This window comes from Carassius gibelio, chromosome B4 (assembly GCF_023724105.1).
Source record: "Carassius gibelio isolate Cgi1373 ecotype wild population from Czech Republic chromosome B4, carGib1.2-hapl.c, whole genome shotgun sequence".
Classification (NCBI taxonomy): Eukaryota; Metazoa; Chordata; class Actinopteri; order Cypriniformes; family Cyprinidae; genus Carassius; species Carassius gibelio.
In genome coordinates this window covers 450,083-455,817 of record NC_068399.1, presented here as the reverse complement: position 1 = coordinate 455,817, position 5,735 = coordinate 450,083, and positions in this window count along the sequence as shown.

Sequence of the window (5,735 nt, the reverse complement as noted above, 5' to 3'; positions counted from 1 at the left end):
CATTACATCTGAGGAAGACATATATTGGTTTGCGTTGCTTAGTTTCTGAAACTTTACCTCATGGCCTGTGACACTGTGCTGAATACTGGGGTACCCCTCATAGATTTAACCATTTTTAACATTTAATCATTTAGCAGACGCTTTTATCCAAAACTACTTACAAATGATTTAATGTATTTATGCTCTATCACACCCAAGGAACCGTCTGACAATTATGTGTTTTAACTAAAATGACTTTTAACATTTAAAATAAAAAATGTTCATAGTGATTTACTACAGGAGAGATTTTGCCAATAACTCCCTTCATGTATGTACAGTACAGAATCATTTATATATATAGACTCTGGAAAAATTTTTTTCATATTCCACAAGTTGTACTGCATTGCTAATTACAAGACTGACTGACTTCATGTGAACTTTTACCAATTTCTCCATTACTGTATGATTCATTCACAACTAATTAAAACAAATTTGCTGAATTTAATATTTTTTATCACTGTTTTCAGGCAATAAACCATGTTTAGTGCTTTCTATATGGGAAATGTTTAATGTGCAGTTTAGCGCGTTCTGTAACTTCCTGTATATAGTTTGCATCATCAGTAAGACCTGAGTTTGGTCTTTTAATAGCTGTCATTGTACTGAGCTTCATAATGCAATTTTTCAACAGATTTCTGACACAGTGTGAAACCTTGCAAGTTCGTTCATATTCTACATCTGCTTAACTTTCAATATAGTCCGCATCATCAATAAAGCATTTTCTGAGATCTTATATCACTATTAGTTAACTGAGGTGCATTATAGTAGGTGGCCAACCAGAGTGTGCTTTCTAGCACCACGAGCGCCGCTGCATCTGCAAAGTGCAATTGCAGCTTTTGACCGCTGAGTGACGCTTTAACCACAGGTAATCAAACAAAGGCATCAAAGTACATTTTTGCAAATTGCCGTCAGCCTTGTCTTACATTTGATAGCTGCTTTCGGGGAAATGAAAGAAAAACACTGTAGTTAAAATATTTCATATTCACAGATTAAAATTTTGTAGCCTAGTTATGTGCATTTCTTAGAAAGAATTCAAGCAGGTTAATTGTCAAGTCAAATGAGCCTGTGCTTATATGTTCTCTAAGCTGCACAGTATTACACCATATTTTAGATTTGAAACATTGAACTTTTAACATTGTTATATTATCCTAAAGAAAGTGTGGTTTAATTTTCATCTGAGCATTAAAAGTGGGTAGCCTATTTTAGTGAGCTAGGCTACATACATGGATCTATATGCAAAATGTCAATATTCTCATGAATTAGACCTATATTTACAAATTAACAAATTAATATTTTAAAATTCCTTGAATAAAACAGCATGCATCTTTGACACGTACATACTTTGTTTTATTCGTTACCTGTCCTTTATTTTGACTAGAGCTGGGTATTGTTCAAAATCTTTCGATCCGGTGCCAATTTCGATACCTCAGTTTCGATACCGGTTCCTAACAATACTTTTTTCGATACCATATGTTTTAAAATCCATTTCAACATCAACACAAATACATGAAACACAAAACTTTTATTTTTCACCTTAATTAAAACAAATTCTGGTAACACTTCACACTCAGGAAACCATTATTAATACAACTGGTTGTGCTTTTTGGATAGGGGTGCGCCATTCAGGGGCGGACTGGGACCAAAAAGTGGCCCTGGACTTTCTGGCCCACACCAGCCCACCACATCATAACGCAAATCAGGGGCGATTCTAAGATTTTGATTTTAGGGGGGCTCAGCCCCCAATAAGGGTATGATTAAAAAATATTATTTTACTATTAGGGTAGGGTTGTATACTACTAACCTTATTGCAATCCACTATTCCATTGTATTCCCTGTATTTCATATATGGGAGTAGGAGTACTGACTGAGCCATATATAACACTGTAAAAAAAACTAATACAGTTTTTTACATGTGACCAGTCACTGGAAAATTTTGAATTGGGAATGTAGATTTTTTTATTTTTTTTTACAATAAAGACTTCCTGATTCAGTATTAGGACATTCATGTTTATCCTTTGATGATACCACTGCTTTTTCTTATGAAATGTACGTGGAAATTGGCAGAAAATTAAAACAACATAAGGGTTCAATGACTTCAATGAATCTTGGGAACACAGTGGTATTGTCTGTGTGTGTGTGTGTGTGTGAGGCTGTCTGTTCTATTCTCACCTGACTGTTGCTCATTTGCAGACCTACTCCCGCACGACAAAAAAAATGTTGTATATCCATCTACAATGAAATATAAATTATTATATTTTATTTTTATTATTATTATTATTATTATTAATTTTTAGCTTTTTAGCCTTTATAATCAACAATACGGTTGGTTATACATCAAGTCAGCCCCTGAACATTTATTTCATTTCAAATCATTTAACTAACCAGCTAATATTCATTAAGAATATAGACAAAACATGTATTAATGTAATTGTCTATTGGCAATATGTTTAATCTGTTCTATATTTATTTATATTTATTAAAAATAACATCATTATCAATTTGCCACTTCTATAAATCAATTACTTAAAAAAAAAAAAAATCACAGATCCCTTTAGCCTACTCTTACTCTAATATATGTATCATGATACACTAATGATTAATTATTACTTAATACAAAATTATGTTTAATAATAGAAAACAAAATAACTCCACATGATGTTTCTCTCTGTGCCATTTAGCACTTTCAGACAATGATGTGTGTCATTAATAATTTATTTTGCATGGCTGCATAATGTAATGCCGAAATACACAATAATATGTTTTCAATTTCAAAAAGTAAATTAAAATAAATCATGATCGTTTTCTAAAGTATGTTTTCATGGGTGTTAATCGCTTCATTTTTGTTGGAAGAAAAAATCTGTCACACTGTGATAAAGGCTGAAAGTGAACGCAGCGAAGACGTACTGGTATTGGATGCGAGAACACACACACCACACGCTCGCGCACACGCACACACACACACCTTGTACTCTCTGATGTTCGCTCTGCTCGGCGCCCCTGTGGATTGAAAAACGCGCTGAATCCGTGCAGACTCAGATCAGGGGAGGAGCCGGAACTTGATGCAGCTTGCCACCGTCTCAAATTAGATTTTAAAGGGGACTGAAGCGATCACAAATTAATTAATCAAATCATTTTTAGGGGGGCTGGGGATAAGTTTAGAGGGGCTGAAGCCCCCCTAAAAAGGGCCTAGCGACGCCCCTGACGCAAATGCTCCTGTTTTGATGTCATTTATTAATTTAATATTTAAGTAAACAGTTTGGGGATTTTAACCAATATGGCAACTGATCCTCCGTAAAAAAAAAGAAAGAAAAAAAAGAAAAGCATCTGTTCATTTAGCGACTCCTAGTGAGCAATACATGCTCATCAAGACACAAACATTATTCTAGAACTCAAACTTTTCATTCAGTTATCAGATCCATACAAATCATGCATGAAATTGAAGTTTCCCTTATGAAACAAAAATATATTGCAGTATATTGGAAAATATCATGTAATATATTAGGCATATATTCTTATATATATATTTTTTTTCCAATATATTGCAATATATTGAAAGTGGCAATCATTTGTAAATTTTGCAATATATTATATAATATATGTATCATTAATATAATATTAAATGTATTCAATTATATAATATATTAGAAAATAAAAAGGGAAAATAATATATTACAATATATTACATGATATTTTAAGAAATATATTGGTAAATATATTTTCCTTCCGTATAGGTTATAAACTCAAACGATAGCTTTATGTGCTTTACAGATGAACTTGAAGTCTTTATTCATTCGAGATGTTCAATAATAGATCATCTTTGGCTCGGTAATACAAGTTCATGATCCGATTAGTGAACCGATTATTCTTTTGAGTCAATCTTTTAAAATAATTATTTATTTTGTTTAACGAAACCAGTGTGGAAAACAGTATTTCAAACTGGATAGATCTGAGGTGCAGGGCTCGCAAAATCGCTAGCCCAACATTCGGCTATTGTGTTTTCCAGTCGTTGCACTCGTTTATAAATATTGCTGATTCAAGCGTTTTAAACAATTTGCGTGCGTTCTGAGCTTGCACTCACTCATTCAAAGCATGCACTACGAGCAGCATTTCAGACAATGCGCGTACAGATAATGAATTCATCTTTCGCGTATCGTAACTTCTGAATGAACACATACACACAATTATATCAAAATAATTGTCTCTGCAAGTATTCTCGTAAACACAGTCGGTTATGTTTTAAGTGAACGTATACAGTGGCCTGCTGCTTAGAGAAATTCGCTGTACCGGATAAATCTGTCTCTCTCTCTGTTTTTTAGACAACATGATAGGGGCGTGTTTCAAGATACGCAATGGAGTAGACCAAACTTAACATGGAGGGAGGGCAAGCCGGCTTTGGTTGCAATACTCTTATCGCATATGTTGCACTTTGCTGACTCGGCATCCACTTTTATAAACACTTTAGACCTTTCTGACATTGTAAAACGGAAATGTTTTGATAAAAAACAAATACACTTGTGTTGTGTGACTACGAGTGTCTTCAAAAATCCTCCACGTTAAGTCGCGTGGTGGTCGACAGCCATTCACGGCGAATTTGGGTCCTTACATGCACGTATGCTACAAGCTCACACAGACACAGCCTCTTGTCAAAAAAAAAAAAAAAAAAAAAAAAAAAAAAAAAACCACGGCCGCTTGGCTTTTGGAACTGAAATTTGGCAATGAAAGATTAATAATTTTTCGATACTCATAGTATCGAAGTTTTCCGTTCGATACCATAAAGGCATCGAAGTTCGGTACCCAGCCCTAATTTTGACAGATAACTACTTGGGAAACACATATCTGTTTGTACATTGATTCAAAAATTGTTGTGTGTTTTATAAATTATTTACTTTATTTTAGTAAAATGTGAGGAACTGTATAATTTCATTACCATTATTTAGGCCTAACTAAAACAAGAAACAAATAAATTAAACCTGGCCATGATTTAGCTTAATCACTTAAACTGAAAAGAATGGACGGATTAATAAAACATCCTCACGTTTAAACTCAAGTTCTCTCATTATAATCAACAAAGTGCATATGATGTAAAAAGAGCTTCATTAATTGACAACTTGATTGATTTTAAAGGGAGCCGCCTTTACTTGCTTTAGTACATTTATATATTATTTAAAACAAATATATATATATATATATATATATATATATATATATATATATATATATATATATATAATAACGCAGCCACATTTAAATGCAGGAGTGTCTACTATTCCTTAAAAAATCATTAACTTTCTAGTGCATATGCAAAATGTGAAACTGCAATCTTATTCACAGTCTATAGCATTTTATTATTATTTGTACAATAATATTTAACTTAACCTGCTTTGTATCTTTATTATTTACTGCAAAAGAGATTCATTAAAACAAGTTTATGAGAGTCATGCATCCATTTAATCATGATAAAAAACAACTAATGATCAACAATTTGAAAAGAAAAAAAAGTGAAAGTGACGTATACTCATACTCATACTCAGAATTCGTGCTCTGCATTTAACCCATCCAAAGTTCACATACCCAGCAGTGAACACACACCCAGTGCAGTGGGCAGCCATTTATGCTACGGCGCCCTGGGAGCAGTTGGGGGTTCGGTTCCTTGCTCAAGGGCACCTAAATCGTGGTATTGCCGGCACAAGACTCGAACC